Source organism: Miniopterus schreibersii (assembly GCF_964146895.1).
Source record: "Miniopterus schreibersii genome assembly, chromosome: 10".
NCBI lineage: Eukaryota > Metazoa > Chordata > Mammalia > Chiroptera > Miniopteridae > Miniopterus > Miniopterus schreibersii.
In genome coordinates this window covers 68,866,649-68,883,650 of record NC_138110.1, presented here as the reverse complement: position 1 = coordinate 68,883,650, position 17,002 = coordinate 68,866,649, and the positions used below count along the sequence as shown (strand labels likewise).

The 17,002-nt window shown below is 45.1% G+C and overlaps 1 protein-coding gene and 1 long non-coding RNA gene across 7 annotated transcripts in view; one reads left to right on the top strand and one right to left on the bottom strand.

The window, feature by feature from the left end:
* Nucleotides 1-6,936, bottom strand: part of SNAP25 (synaptosome associated protein 25) — a 71,254-nt gene extending 64,318 nt beyond the window's left edge. For 2 of the 6 annotated variants that reach the window (XM_081150171.1, XM_081150169.1), the window contains exon 1: nt 6,305-6,508. The gene's annotated coding sequence lies outside the window, so the exon portion shown is untranslated. The other 4 variants (XM_081150167.1, XM_081150168.1, XM_081150170.1 and 1 more) reach the window with 4 other exon arrangements.
* LOC308563265 overlaps nt 5,917-17,002 on the top strand; it is a 104,709-nt gene continuing 93,623 nt past the window's right edge. Inside the window, exon 1 of the long non-coding RNA XR_013999765.1 lies at nt 5,917-6,216. This is a non-coding gene — a long non-coding RNA (uncharacterized lncRNA). The remainder of the gene's footprint in view (nt 6,217-17,002) is intronic.

The following is a 17,002-nucleotide window of genomic DNA, read 5'->3' as shown; positions in this document are numbered from 1 at the left end:
GTGACGCCAGCCTCCGTGAGTCAGCAGGAGGAAGAGCTGTCAGGATCTCCTCTCGGAATATCACGCTTGGCTTTGGACAGGTGAGGGGATCTGCAGTAGCAATGGGGCTGTAGCAACACGAACATGGCTTTTTGGAAACGTGTGAATTAGTTCACATGTGACTATGGGTTTAATTAATATCATACCACCAGTTACTAGCCTCTGAACTTTAAAACTCGTAGGCTTTAAAACTCCCTCGTCCCCTCACGATTTGTGCTTAAAGATGTTTTGAAATGTTATTTTTACCACGTACACCCCCATCCTCCAGATTCGATTAAGTTTGAGCTGGCTACTCATATCCTGTGACTCAGGTCATATGGAAATATTAGTTTTTAAGTATGTAAAGGCTCACAGATTCGATAAAAGCTTCTCTTTCCTCTTTTCTAAAGTGACAGGAGAAAAAAGGGGTGAGGAAATAGCAGCTAATAAATTACTTTAATTCAGAATTAAAGTGGCTGCAGGAGATGATTAAAAGTGGGTCTAGAAAGGAATTAAAAGAGTTAATTGGTTGAAAAAAGAATGATAAAAAGTTTAGGCAGGTTGTAGAGAATGGTCTGCGCCAGACTGCAATAAATCTGATTGAGACGGATGGGAGATCCCCAAAGCTGGGATGACTCAGACCAGGGCTTTGGGGAAAAAGCCAGGACTTCTAAAGCCAGACCGGAAAGACTTCAGAAAGATGACGGCAAAGCAATTATTGAGAGGAGAGGGGGAGGGAGGGGGACGGAGAGAGGGAGAGGGGAAGGGAGGGAGAGGGAGGGGGAGAGGAAGAGAAGGAGGGGGAGAGGAAGGTGGAGGGAGAGGAAGGTGGAGGGAGAGGGGGAGGGAGGGGGAGAGGAAGGGAGGGAGAAGAAGGGGGAGGGACAGGGGGAGGGAGGGAGAGGGAAAGAGGGAGGGGGAGGGAGGGAAAGGGAGAGGGAGGGAAGTAGAAGGGGAGGGGGAGAAGAAGAGAGAGGGAGAGGGAGGGAGGGGTGATTTGAGTAAGAGGGAGGCTGTGGGTGTAATTAATAGTATGGTGGGCAGGGAGTCTGCTCAGTTAGGGAAGCAGTATTGAAGCACTGCCAGCTGAGACATCAGGTCACTGGGCCCAGACCTATTACGCAGGGCTTTCAGTACTGATTTCATTGACTTCTGAATGGTAGAAATACTGGAAAACATTAGTCCAGCCCTGTCATTCCACAGAGGAAGAAATTGAGTTCAACAGTGGTTGGGTGACTTATTTAAAGATGGTGTGATTCCAAAGCAGGAAATTACAAGCAGTTGCTTCAGGGCTAGAACCAGGTCTCCCGACTGCTGATCAGCATCCTTTGCCATCACGCCCAGCTGCCCAACTGAGGGAGAAAAGATATTGTCAAAAAATCATGTGCATTCTCTGTGCCTCCTCTGGCCAATGAAAAATGTGAATGATGCCAGAGGTAGCACCGTACGTAGTTAGAGAGCTTAGTCTCTGGAGTCAGAGTGACTGCACTTAAATCCTGGCTGTGCTCTGTGATGTTAGGCAAGTTGCTTAGCCTTTCTCTGCCTCTGATTCCCTCTCCATAAAATGAAAATGATAATAGTACCCTGGCTACAAGGTTGTTGGGAGGACTCAGTGAGCTAGTACACATAAAAGCTTTCAGAATTAGGGCTCACTCTTCCCCCTTAGGCCTATTCTGATTAATCATTGCTTTGGGTATCTCTGTCCTGCTAAGTCAGACTTTGGCTTACTAAATGTTATCTGATATTATATATAAACTCATACAACTATGGCTGGCATCATTCATTTAGATATCAGACACTTCTTGGTCTTTTATATTGGGTAAAGTGCTATGAGATCCTTGTGAAAAAATTATGCAGAAATGAGTAGCTACCATCATTACAGCAATAATAGCAATTTTGAAGAGTTCATAGTGAGGCCGGAGGTCCCTGAAAATTTCTCTTAAGTCTCTTTCCTCCTGTAGGATTAATTTTTTAAAAATTCCTTGTCCACTCATCATGTCCTGCTTCCTCACTGCTGTGTCACATCTTCTCCTTCCACTGTAACTGATATTTGGATAGTCCTCTGCACTCAGTATAATACCCTCCAGCCTGACCTCCTCTAAAGCATCAAACGTCACTACCTCCAGATTTCCCCCAGGGAGTCAGCTGAAAATCACAATGTTATCCTAAGGATGTCTTTTCTGCCAGCGTTTGGTAAAGGACAGATGAGGATAGTCCCTTGACACTTCAGAGCCAGAATGGAAAGAGCTGCAAGATTTACGTCTGCAATTGCCATGTCTTCCTCCACACGAAGCCATTGACTATTTTGGTTCAGCAGTTCCGTCAGCATTTGGAATTCTGAAGCTCTGCTGTGAGAGCAAAAGATTAAAAAGGACATGGGTATAGTTCAGACCTCAAGCTAGGCCTTAAGAGAGGGTAACCAGCAAATGCCAGCAAGGGTGGTAGGAAAAGGAACAGCATATCATGCCCATTTCACTTCAGTCTCCCAAAATTTTACCATAACATCTTTTTCTCCCCCCAGTTTTAGCCACTTGGGGCTAGGTCTATGTATCATGCTGTCTGAAACATGCACAGAAAAACTGGTACATGTTTTTTACCCATCCAGTCAGTGTATTTGACAGTGTAGCATACTCAGAAGGTACAAGAGAGTGTTATGCATCGTTATTATTCAAGCATATCTTCTGGGCACCTCTCATCACCAGATTCCTGACCTGCTTTTCAATCTCTCCTATAGGTGCTCCTCTTGAATAATTTGTTTTAGTTAGTAATGGAAAATTGGACTTACAATTAACTTCTGGGCAGGATGTATAAGTCTGTCTGCATCCCGAGGAGTAGTCCTAAATATGCCTACGTGAGGACTGATTCTTTTTAAAAATTAATCATCCCTTATGATACCAATTGCCTCCCTCTATTTCTGGAAGAATGCCAATTCGATCTACTCTGTCAATAGCAATTCCTAGATATTAAAAAATACCTGATTACTTTGTCATATCAGCTTCTGCTCAGAAGTCAACTTCAGAAGATAAGGTACCAAGTCCTCAGCTTGGCATTCAAGGCCTTCCACAGAAGGCTCCACTTCTCTATCCCAGCACATTCCCCTACACAAGCTTCACATTCCACCCAGATGGATGGGCATTTTTAGGGTTTGCTGACCATAATTTGGGCTTGCCTAACTTTAGTTCTGCCTACGCTGTAACTTTTACTTAGCAGACCTCCCCCACCTCTCTCTAATTCCAAAAGCCAGTTCAAGTCCTGCCTCCTCTCTCACATCAGAGTAGTCCACTGTCCATGTAAGCATGAGATTTTAGACCCTCAAGGGGGTTCACTTACGTACCTGGTGCTGACTGAATGATCAATATCTCCCTATTAGGTTGGTCCCTGCTGATAAGGGATGACACTGCAGAAACGGATCTAGCACAGAGGCTGTAAACACCAATTTTCTTATCTTTATAGCACTGTAAAGCAGTTCCGCAATGTGAGAAAAATAGTTCATTCGTAGAACATCATCTAGAAATCAGATTTATCTATTTTATCCTTTATGTCTCCTCTCTCAGCTTATTTCTCAAATTATCTCTCATTCCTACTAATCATCAAAACCTAAAGGCTCTGCTGAAGGCAGAAACATTCAGTCTTCCGGTTCATCACCATCACTCCAGGGTTAACTCTCAGGGCTTAGCAATGTCTTTACACAAGCTAATTAAGGGGCAGTTTGCATTGTGTTTGTGCATGTTTAACAGAGTAAAAATAAAACTGAATTCTCTGGAGATTTTACCATGGAGAGGTTAAGGAGATTACTGTTTTGTATTCTGAGCACCAAGGTGGTAATGCATAAAATGCCAATGAACCACAAAGCAGGTACCCTTAGAGGGTCTGGATGAATGTTTCCTGGCGTATCCCTATGTCCATCTGCTCCTGCCTCTTCTCTCTGTATTGCCCTGAATTTTTAAAGTTTAAAAATTAAAACAGGAAATCTCTTGATTTTTCCCCCCTGAAGCTTATCAATAATGTAAATGTTAAATTCATGCTTCAGTGATGTTTTCCTTTGATTTCTCAGTAAGCTATTCTAGAACTAGCTCCATAATTGTGCACATCGCCACTTCCTCCCAGATCTGTGCCCTTTGCCAGCTTCACTGCAGTCTTCTACCTCTGCCCCCCCGCCCCCACTCCAGTCCTCCACTAGCAAACAAACCCAGCAGTAATTACTAATGTCCAAGCACGTAATTCCGGCAGCGCTAGGCTTTTTCATTTGACGCAACTACGCAGAGAGCTGTCTGGACATGCAGCATAAAGTCAAAGCCTTCTGATAACTCCTACCCGTCTTTTCTTCCCTCCTCCCATCAGTTAAACACAGTTGTTTATTCCATCTGCATATTGAAGAGTTATAAAACTATTCCATGCAGTTATATATTGTTGAATAATAACTTTACAGTTATACACAATAACAAATCAATATATACTTACATGGAAACACATGGTTTTCCATAAAAATAAAAAACACTAGGAAATAAATAGCTGAGAGGAAGTACCTTCTCTTTGTGGACAGGGCATTTTAGCATCTCTAGTATATAAATGATTGGAGTTCTAACTAACTAAACATGATCCAAGACCTTGAGGATTTTCAGGAGATCAAAATAGCATTTCTTCAATGCGTTGTATATGTCCTTACATAATATACGGTTACTCTTATTTAACAACTGCTTATATAGTACAGTTTTGCTCCTGATCATTTTATGCAAATTTTAACTATAGAAAGCAGTTGGAAATATCCTTGTGATAATTTGTGTTCACTCAGAGGCTCCGACTCTCAGAGTAGACAATGGTTAAAGTACCTATCACGGCCTCCGCAAGAACCCCGCAGTGCTATAACAGAAATTGCAGTAGATCTTTAGGTCAGAGTCCAATTTCAGTCTAACACCATGGTCCTTTCACCACATTACCCTGAAGGATACAGTTGGATTCTCCCAAGGAAAACCAGTCTTAGTGTTGTTAAAATCAGAAACTATCACCTGAGATAACCAATGGCCACAGGAAATACTTCCACTCACTCTGAAACCATGGCCAAAGAGGTTAAATACATACCCTATAGGACTGTAATATTTCTCAGAGATGTATTTTTTGGCTGTGTGATTGGGTTCGTGCCTAAGTACAAGCATGGGGGAGAAGAATAAAGATGAAGGATTCATTCTTAAAGTTGATTCTGCTTAGTTCAACTACCTCCATATTTTTATCAAATAGAAATATGTATGAAATATGTCTCTCCTATAGACACATCATATTGGCATCTTCCTGTATACCTCATTCATGCCCACCCAAAATCTATAGACAGATCTACTCTGTGCTAAAAACAAAAACAAACAAAACACTTGATATCTAACTGGAGGACAAATGAGGATTTTTTTCCCCCAAAACGTGTTTATTTCCTAACTAAAAAAAAGGGGAAGAGGGCCGCACATAAAATTTCCACAAGTAGACTGTTGTTTTTTTGAAACTATGCAGGAGCCGAGGGGATGAGAGAGCAGGTAATTGCCTGCAAAGGATTCCCTGCGGGCAGGATTTATTTTTTTCTTTCTTTCTCAGCCTCCGGTGTCTGCTTTCTTAGGGGTGCCTGTAAGGGTGTCTGCTTTCTTAGGGGTGTCTGTAAGGCCGGGGGCTCCCAGAGGCGGTTTGGCCTGCAGCCCTGGGGCGTCCAGCGCTGCAAAGCGGGCGGCCCTGCGGCAGATGCGGCGCGCGGCCGGGCGCTGTCCGCGGTGCTGAAGGTCGGCCCGCCGCCCGCCGCCGGGCGCCGCTGTCCAGGGTGCTGAGCGCGGGGCTCCGCGGGCTCCGCAGTCCCGGCGACCGGCCGCCCGCTCCCCGCAGAGCCCTCCCGCCCGCACGACCGCCGCTCCCGCCGGCGCGCGGGAGACGAGGCACGGGCGGCATAAAGCAAGTCGTGGGCTCGGGGGCCGCCGCCGAGGCTCCGCCGGCCCCGGGCGGGAACTCCGCCTTCTCCTTGCGCCCCCTCGGCGCCCACACCCTGCCTCCCCCAGCTCCTCCCCGGGCAATAACGCCCTACCGCCCACGGCCACACGAACACTGTCAGAATGGCAGGGCTGGTTTGTTTTGGTCTACAGAAAAAGAAAAAAAACACACAGAACAACCACCCAGCCGCCTAAACACCTCTGAAAATGGAAGAGAGGATCCCACCGCTGTTCCAAAAGAGTAAGTTGTTATTCAGTACGTATCCCTGCGCGTCCTGCCGACCGCTCCAGCCGCAGTGTCCCCATTCCTCCCTCCCCCAGCAGCTCACCTAGAAAATACTTTACAAAGCCCCGGGCGAGAGTCGAGCCGGACGCGCACACGCGGAATACCGCACCCTAGTCGCACAAATACTTGTATTTGCCCAAGTTCCCGCAGGTCTGCCCAGCTACGGACCCCTCGGGGTTGGAGCGGCCAGCCGGCCGGCCAGCCAGGTCCGCGGCCTGGGGACGGGGCTCCTTACCTGGGCTTCTCCGGAGGGTGGTGCTCGCGCCGGACCCCGCGGGTTGCAAGTGTGGAGGAGCCGCCGGGCAGGGAGGGAAGGAAAGACGGCGCCTGACCTCCCTAAGGTTTCGTCTTCAATGCAACGTGAGCTCTGCCCTCATCAAAGATGGCCGTCGCTTTGACGTCAGCAGCTTTTAATAGCCACCTCCGGGAGGGGCGGGGGAGTGCGCCGGGAGGGCGGGGGCGGGGCGGGGCGGGAGGCGAGGGACCGCAGCGCGCGCCCGCGCTTGACTCAGCTCCCCGTGCGCCTCGCCGCAAACCTTTGTATTCCAGCCTTTCATACACCACCGGATGGGGCGATTCTTATAACTCCGTTTTCACGCCCGGTCTCGGGACAAACATGTTTATCTCGCGACTGGGTTTTCTGATATCGTTTGTATATGCGCTATTTATGCGTGTATATAGGTGTGTCTGTGTGATATATATGGATGGATGCATATGATATAGGTGCGATTTTGCATAAAAATTTCCCCCGGTGAGCTGTCTCGGTTGAGTCATAGCAGGGGGGAGGCAGAGGAGTGGAAGGCGAGGGCTGGGGGGCGGGGGTGGGGTGCATTTCAACTGCAATTTCTTTTTTCTAAAGAAGAGGGTCGAAGGGGCATTCCTGGCAACCATCCCCGGCTCCATATATGGACGGGCTGCGTGGGTTGCTATTTTTATGAGTGATTTTTCCGTTTCATCAGAGCAGCGTGGAGAGCTTGGAGTTCGCATGAACGTGGTCGGTCGGGGAGAGAGACTCGCACCCGGTGTTCTAAAGTCCGTCGGAGCGAGGACGGCGGAGTGACGGCGAACGAGTTGGGGGAAGGGGAGGGAGGGGTCGTTAACCCGCGCGGCGCGGGTCGCCGGAGTTCAAGGCTGGAGAGCTGAGGCTTGTTTGCGGAGGGCGAAGAGATGACGCTGCTTTCGGCTGAATCTGCAAGGAGAGCCTGGGTTTGAACGTTGGGTTTCTCAGGAGTGGTCCACAGAGGCGCGTGCGCCTTCCAGAACCGCGCAGCTTCGGGGGGAGCGCGGAGGGCTGCGGGTTCGGGGGTCGCCGGGACGCCGTGAAATTCTGGTGGGCAGACCTGGGTACTAGTCGAGGCCGGCTTGGGGGCCCTCTGGTGCGCAAAACAGGGCTTGGGCGAGAAAGGCTCCTTGTGGTCATGTGGCAGATTAAAATCATTCCCTAAAGCAACAATCCCGGAGGCCCCTCGCTGCCTGCCTCACGCGCGGGGCGCGGGGCGGGGCGGGGCGCGCACACGCCCGGGCCGCAGCCTGGGGATGATTCACGGGTGTTCCGGAGGCCCCGCGGCTCCCCGGGAGGCGAGCGGGGAGCGTGGGAGGTGGGGACCTCTGCGGAGGAACTGCCTGTACTTTCCCCGGAAGGAGGCGATTAGAAGTCGTGCCTGGCGGAGCTGAAACTTGATGGTCTCTTTTAGGCAATGGAAAATCCTTGCCTCCGGTCCAGGGAAACGACGCACCCCTCCCTGCCCCACCCCCACCCCACCCCCACCCTCATCCCCACCCCCACCCCAACACACACACACCCACACACCCACACACACACACACACACACCCCTCCAGGGAAACGACGCACCCCTCCCTGCCCCACCCCCACCCCACCCCATCCCCACCCCACCCCCACCCTCGTCCCCACCCCCACCCCAACACACACACACACACACACCCCTCCAGGGAAACGACGCACCCCTCCCTGCCCACCCCCCGTCCACACACACACACACACACACACACACACACACACACACACTCGCTGGCCTCAGAACCAAGCTTAGGTTTCCAATTGCTCACTCTAGGGAGACAGGTAGTAAAAGAGGGAAAAGGATGAGAGAAGGAGGGAGAGGAAGAGGGAGCGAAAAGCGATGAGACTATATCTCAGGAAAGGAGGAGAGCAGTTGTAAGAGGGCTGGTGGGCCTTAGAGCGAGCAGATCTCTAAGGATTCGATAAAGGATGCCTTTAACTGAAATAAATTGAAGCCATTGTTTCTTAAAGATTCTCTGGCCCAAAGGGTATTTTGAAATGTTGATGTCTTCAATAATAATTAACAAATAGTGTTTGAATTTTTATGAAAGCTGGATTCCTAAAACAAGGCATGCTGCTGAAATTCGCGTATTTCAATATTCATTAAGCATTGAGGATTCTTGGACAATAAAGAACAAAATCTGCAAGGTCCTTAGACAGTTAGTTGCCAATAAAACTCCTAGTTACGGTTCTTATTTTCATTACAAAGAAAACTGGAATGGGCTGGGAGAAGAGGCGACAAATGCAATGTCATTACAACATCCTTTAGAGTCAGGATTTTTTTCTAAAATGTGTCACTTTTTTAACATGCAGAAGCTTGGGGAAAATAAGCCTGCAGTGGGGGAGAAATAAAACAGGTTTATGGCCCTCAGGTTGAAAGTCATTCAGTAGAAAGTTTTGTGAAGGAATGGAGGAGGTGAGGGATTTTCCAGAATTAAAAATAATAAAAATTTAAAAAGTAACTACCTCAGTGATGTATTTTTATTCTGCAGGCAAAGCTATGTGGCAGTCACAGGGGAAGACTGGCTTGGTATTGAGTTTTCAACTGCTGATGCCCCACACTGACATCTTTAAAAATTACAGATAAGAGGAGAGAGGCTGATTCAAAGCATCACAGAAAATACAACAGGCCCTACAGGATTATCTCGTGGTAGCAGCAGCATTTTCCATCCTGTGCTTGTGTTAAAAATGATGCTCTTAATCGTGTTCTGGGAAAGGTAGCAGGCTAATTTGAGAAACATAAATATTGGATAAATATAAGTCTACTAAGGATGACCAGGTAGCCCTCAATATATTTTTAATATAATGAGATTTTTCATGTAGGGATTTCTCAATGCTTGTTTAAAAAAAATCCATAGTCATCCTTGCCAATAGGGAACCAGCAGATTCATGTTATTCAGGGTCTATAAAGCCCTAAATCCCGCAGAGAAGGAAGGTGATGAAAAATTTGCTCAGAAATGATTCAGCCACCTGTGAGTTATTTCTACAAAGAGCCAACATGTAGGGTAACTAATGCTTAGGAACTCATTCGATGAGTAACAAGAAAATTACCTGCTCTGCTGGATGGATATTTACACTATGCTAATTCAGTCTCTGGAAGGTTTTTCTGGTACACCATGCCCCAAAGTGTTATAGCTCTAGATCCAAAATATTTAGCTGGTATCTCCCAGGTAAGGTGCACAATTCAGGGTTGAATCAATAATTACAACTTCATAAAGAAGAAAAATAAAATATATAATTTATAAAATATCATATGACCTTTCCGAAGTAAATTTGCAAGTAGTTTAGAAAGAGCCCAACTCAGAATCCCCCTCTCCAAGATCCTCCTTTGGGACATGCCTGGTACCCTGTGACATTAACACTGTGAGGGCACAAGGCTTGGGCACAAGAATATAAAATTTGACAGATCGACTGTTTTGATTCCTTGGTTTGCTTATCACATGGCTTGTTTGCCACATTCTCTTTCTACTTCTTTCATCCTTCACCCCAGCCCCCAACCCTGTTAGGTCATAGATAGTGACCTAACAGTACCTTTCAAAAGTATAAATGCTTTAGATATAAACTTCCTAGGCTGTCTTGGTTCCCTGAGGCCTCTGAGGTAGGGACATATCTTGTAACAGGGAGAAGGACCACCGGGGATATTGGTTTCTCTTTCTGGCTTGCTACATTGAGAAAAAAACAAGACCGCACACCCAGACTTTTAAAGAACACTTAGTTCTTTACTAAAAACAGCATTGCAGGCAGGAAGGCGAGGGCTCAGCACCCAGAGGCTGGGTGCTTCCACATTCCCGTTCCTTAATGCATCAAAATTAAAGGCTCTCTTTCATACATGAGTGCATCCTGGTACCTCTGCGACATGGAACATGCCTGTGGTCAAGTAGGGAGGAAGGACCTTGTGACAATTAGGACTAGAGGGAAGGAGAAAATAGTAGCCAAAGTTAGCAAACCTCAAAAAGGCTTTTTAAAAGAGATCACAGTATTCTTCCAGTAAGTCTTTTAAGAATATTATTAGCTCTGTATCCTCTCTGGTACCTCAGTTATCTTACAGGTAAAACGGGGACAATAATTATAACCAACTCACAAGGAAATTGTGAAGTACTTTAAATCATCATGAATGGCATTATGAAGTATTGGTTAAACAAGATAAATATATAAACTTGATGAGATTTTTAACTTTCTCTAAGTAATGACTTGTAACTGCTTTAATATAGAGGGTTAATGTTTTTTAGCTACTAGCTAGACATGTGTCATTTAATGGCTCTGGACTTTGGTTTCTTCATCTGTATCAATTCGTTCATTTACTCAACATCTGATACCTGCCATATGCTCGCCACTGGAATATGTTGAGATACAGGTAAAACAGAGGAGGGAATTGAGAATGAGGTTAGATAACCTGACCGAGGGCACAGCTAATATATGGTAAAGCTGGAATTTGAACCCCGGTATCCAAGTTCACAATCACTATGCTTTAGTACGAACTCTTCCAGCCCCTCAGACTCATCCCCTCTATATTAGTTAGGGTTCGCCAGAGAAATAGAACCAATAAAGTGGGTGTTTGTGTATGTGTGTGTGTGTGTGAGTGCGTGCACTCATGTGTACGTGCATGCACACACACACACACACACACACACACACACTCTCTCTCTCTCCCTCTCCTTCTATATACAGTGGTGGGCAAAAGTAGGTTTACTGTTGTGAGTATGTGAAACACAGAGTTTATTCTGGCATTATTTATTTCGGTATTTATTATTATTATTAATCTACTTTTGCTCACCCCTATATACGTGAAGAGGTTTATTATAAGGAATTAGCTCATGTGATTATGGAGACTGACAAGTCTCAAGATCTGCAGGGTGAGTCGTCGAGCTGGAAACCCAGGAGAGCTGATGGTGGTGTAGATCCAGTCCAAAGGCCAGTAGGCTCAAGACCCGGGAAGAGAGGCAGTTTCAGTTTGAATCTAAAGGAAAAAACCAGTGTCCCAGTTTAAAGACTGCCAGACAAGAGTAACTTTCTCAGCCTTTTTGCTCTCTCCAGGGCTTTAGCTGGCTGGATGAGGCCCACCATGTTAGGGAGGGAAATCTGCTTTACTCAGTCTACCGATTTAAATATTAATGTCATCCAAAGACACCCTCACAGAAACACCCAGAATAATGTTCGGCCAAATGTCTGGGCAGCTGGCCCAGTTAAGTGGACATAAAATTAACTATCACACCCTCGCCTTACAGCTGACCTCTCTGCTTCAACATATTGTGGTTTGTGTATGACTTTTTTCATTAGCAGCTTTAGGGGTTCATTTGCTAATGGGATGAGTTTATGGAGCGCTGACCATGAGGTTCGGTTGGGGTGAATTCCAAGAGAGGGATCTACTCTGGCTGTAGGATTACCTGGAGTAAACAGAAGCAACACATTCAAGGGAAAAGCGTGCCAAGTATAATCCGGGAGGGAATTCAGAGATCAATACCTAATAAGGAGCGTAAGTGAGAACTGGGTGGGCAGTTGCACTCAAAAATACTTGAGAGAGTCAGCCAGGAGTCGTAACCGAGCAGCCATGCTGACCACTGGTTTCGAGGGAATGATATGAGGTCTTAAGGAGGAATTAATTCCAAGAGCCAGCAACTCCAGCAGCGAAAACCAGGCTGAGATGGGGCGAGGTGGATAGTTCAGGATTTGGGCTGGGAATGGGGCAAGGCTATCTGGGACCATTCTATCAGTGCTGGCCACGCAGGGCAGTGCACTTCTGCCAGCTCGCAGTCACCGGGCTGGGCAAGGCACGCTCTGATGTCTCAGCAGAAGCATCCACGATGTCTTGGTCATGTCCAATGAGCTTTCATCTTCCTTAACCTCTGGCTTCACCTCACTCTCTGTACCAACCATTCTATTTCTTAAATTGCTCTAGCAGGTGCCCTCACCTCTGTTTCCTTCTATTCTTTGTTGGCTCTTCATTTTTCATAGCAGATGGGTTGAAGCAGAAAAACTGTGATGCTCAGCAGGTTACGCTGGACATTTCCCTGAGCCCCACGCAAGCCCTCTGGGAGCTCCATATGTCCATGGAACGTGTCCTGACTCCACCAGGAAAACTTCTGTATTCCAAGCCAAAGAGAAGAGTGTTGAACAGCTCACAGTTACACAGCCCTGTACGAATTCTAAAGCACTGCCACACACGTGGTCTCATTTTATTCTCACAGTCCTCGGAGGTATGTATAAAAGTGATCATTACTTAAATTCCAATTAATATGTGAAAATTCTGATTGATTTCCCAGACTCCTGTACTGACCAGGTACATCAAGGGAACCCAATGCCCCATTCCTTCCTTCACGTCTTAAAAAAACCTGGCACGTGCCCTTGAGCTTAACCATCACTTATATAGGTATGACTGTTAATTGTATATTTCTAGTCCCATCTCCTCATGAGCTTCAGAGTCACATTCCTAGCTTCTGACTGAATACCCTCATCTGAAGGATCAATGGCATCTCAGATGATGGATACTCTTCTCACAGCTGTAACTAACAATGTCACCAGGTGTCCCGTTCACTAAACGAGCACCCAGAAGCATCTTAGTTTCCTTCTCTCCTTTTTGGCTTTTCTTCATCTTTATACTCTCATTTCTTGGCGATTTTATCCAATCCTAGAACCTCAAATGGCATCTATGGTGTTGGTACTCTCCTATTTACACATTCAGTCCTGATTTATCTCCTGAATTCCAGCTCCTATATCCAACTTCCTACTCAATAACCGCACTGAAATATAGAGCAAATATGGATGTATAACCTACCATATATGAAGTAGAATTTGTGATTTTTAACTCTAAAATGGCTCCCCTTCCCACTGTTACCTATATTAATAAATAGCGGCTAGTTCCTTAGGGTGAAAATCTTGTCTTATTTCTCTGATCTCTTTCACAGGCAATCTAACCCCTGAGCAAAATTGTTCTACTTCAATATATTTTCTAAGTCTAACCACTTCTTAACCTTCCACAGATCCTACCTTAGTTTAAGCCGCCATTATGTCTATTTGGTCTATAATAGTAGCCCCTGAATTTGTCTTCTGTTTCCTATTTTCCCCCGTAGCTGCCACAATAAAGTTATATATAATATTATAAAATTAACCAATAGAAAACCAAAAATTTACATGTGTAAGAAAGTGTCAGTCTTCAAATAGGGAAGAAAGTGTCAATTAGATCATGTTCTAATGTTTAAAAGAGAGTTAATACATATTATCCAAAGTTGGTAAATGAAAAAATAGAAGTACATAATTTAAAATTAAGGTTATAAACACCAAGAAGCACCTTAGAGATGGTCACTTTGGACAAGGTTAAAGACTAAAATGCATAATTTTATTAAAATTTTTTATTTCACGTAACTGTATTACTCTTCTTTAAAAGGATGGAAATATTAAAATTATTTCAAAAGTGCTTTTAAGTGACACTGTTGGTTCAGGTGAGCTGCCGTGCTCTACCTGCAGTGTGCATCTCATAATGCCTTGGAAATTCTGAAAACTTATTTATTCAGCCTACCAAATGACATTCACTTTTATTAGAGAAGAAAAAAGTATTCTCTGAAATGTATTTTTTAACCCCTTTGTTTTTCTGGGTGATGCTAAGGACAGAGTCTGAGTTAAAATTGAAAAGTGAGATATGAGAGTTGATGTCTGGACTGGAGACCTGTTGGAGTCAACATTTTAAGAATAAAATTGTGATTATGGGAGAAACACTTTTGTAATGGTGGAGTAAGGACCTCCAAAATCTGCTCCTCCATAAAAGCAATGAGACCACTGGCAAAAATTGTCAAAATCAATTTTTTTAGAGCTCTGGAAATTAACCAAAGGTTTGTGACAATCTGAGGAACATTTATTCAAGAAAAATGTCCAAATCTATGTTAGAACAGCAAACTTTGTGGCAACTGACTCTCTCTATTACAATCCCTTTTCCAAGTTCTATAGTAACCTTGAAACCAGGAGCCTAGATTCCAATGGAGAGGGGATATATTTTGTTTGGAGCTTCCCATCCAGAGAGAATTGTCACTCCCTGACCTGTATGAAAGTTTTCTGGAAACTACCACCTCTGGGGCTTGTTTTCATTTGGCATGATTTAGAACTCAATCAGTGTGAACAGTGTTTTCCCGGGGCATTTGTCAAAAACAATCAGCAAAAAATGTTTAATATAGCAGCTGCCTGAAGCAGTGATAACTGTTGGGGCAAACAAGAGGCTGACTAAAAAACCTTAAAAAGAGAAGCTGAGAAAAGATATGTCCATAGGGGCTTCGAAAAGCTCCAATATACTTCTGGCACTTTAGAAGATCATGCACATGCATAGGGCTGTGTGCATTCCCAGGAAAGATCTGAGAAAGCCCTATTCCCCGCATGACCTTGAGATTCTGCATAAGCAAGAAGCAAAGGCTAAGGCAGTGTGGTAAACTGCTTGCCAGAGTATGGAAACACTGAGTTTCTCAGTAAAGACTATGAGATTTATTGACACAAGACATTTAAGGAAATCCATTCATTCATTAGCTGATCACTAAGTTAGCTGAGCAGAGACTTCAGGCCACACACAACAAAGAATACAGACCTTACAGAAGTAGTTTAGGAAAGTCACTAAACAAACAGACAGTGGGAGCAACAAAGGATGGGAGTTGTGTGTGCGGCAGAATCTAGTTTCCAGGATTGCCACATTATACTATTTAAAATATCCAGTTTTAACTAAATATTGAAACAATCAAAAAAATATGGCCCTTAATCAGGAGAAAAACCATCAACAGAAACTTCCCCTGAGGACACCTAGGCATTGAGAAAATGTAAATCAGCGATTATAAATATGTTCAAGAACTAAAAGAACTCATGTCTAAAGAACTAAAGAAAAACATTAGAGTCCCTCACCAGGTAACTCAGTTGGTTAGAGCATCTTCCCTATATGCCAAGGTGTGGGTTCAGGGAATATACAATGAATGAATGTATAGATAAGTGGAACAATAAATTGATGCTCTCTCGCTCTCAAATCAATAAAAAACTTAAAAAAAGAAAACATGAGAAAGATGAATCACCAATTTATTGAGAATATCAATAAAGAGATTGATATTATTTTAAAAAATCAAATAGGAATTAAAGAGACTGGCTAACAGCTGAGCCAGGACTTGTGTGGGTTCAGCAGGGCTGGAACATGGGGAGACTTTGTATTTTAGGACTATTTTGCTTGCAAATTATAGAAATCCAAATCATAATAACTTAGGCAAAAAGGGAACATAATTAAAAGTCTGGGGTCGGTCTGGCTTCAAGAAAGCTTGGATTCAGGTGCTCAAACAATGTCATTGAAAATTTATCTCTTGTCATCTATGTGTTGACTTCAGTCTCAGATAGACTCCACCAGCTCTGCTCAATAGCAGAAAAAAACATGCCACTTTCCCAGTAGCAGGAAATCCCTGACTTTTTTCAGCTGGCCAGGCCTGGGTCATGTGCTCCTTCCACAACCAATCGCTGTGGCTAGCTGGCTCTTCTGCTCTAATTGGCGAGCCTGCGTCAGAACCATGGTAAGTCGCATCCAAAATGCTTGGAGCGGGAGTGGGAGAGGAGAGATGCCTCAAACAAAAATCAGAATGAGGTAAATGGGAAGGAGAATGAATGCTGAACAAGAAAAGTTAGCAAATGCTCATTCCAGAGAGTGGGGCGAATTGGTCAACTGAAGGTGTTTAAAGCTTGGGTGGGAAGTCAGGGGCTCAGCAAGGAGCTCAGGCTTGGAGGATTAGCTAACCTATGAGCACAAGTCTGCCTGTAGATGCTATTCCAGAGGTGTTTCCCTATTATGATCCTTGCTAAAGCGGTGCTTCTCAGATTCTGATTTGGAAGGTCTGGGGCCAAGTCTAAGAGTCTGTGTTTCTAACAAACTCTCAAAGTGATGCTGATGCTGATGGCTCGTGGACCATATTTTGATGAGAGGTTGTGCTGAAGTATCAGGACATCTCCATTCAATCATCTCCAGCTGTGGTGACTTCCCCGCCTTGATTTCCCTTCTCTTGAAATGGTGGGGGTTGGAAGGCTCTGTGTGCCCTCTGTAGGCTCTGCCCTGCTGTCTCTCGGGGATAGCAGGGGGATGGAGGCAGCCTTTCGATCAGAATCATGGGCTTCCCCATTTCCTTTCTCCAGGCCTGCACTGGTTTAAGGCATTGGACCAAAGGACATTCCTGGCTTAGGGTTCAGGGAATTTTAGTTTGCTGGCCTATGATCAGTATTTTACTCAATAAAGGAGTCAAGAGATTACTCTACTTCCTGCTACTCATTTATTGCTCTTTGGCTATAGACTAGAGAGTTTCTCAAAACCCGAGATGACTGCAATTGCATGAGTAGGCCCTGCTGAGGCCAACTCAAATCAGCAGAACTGCCCGGTTGACCTACAGGTTAATGAGCCATACGAAATGGCTGCTGCTATGACCCACTGAGTTTTGGGGAGGTGTGCA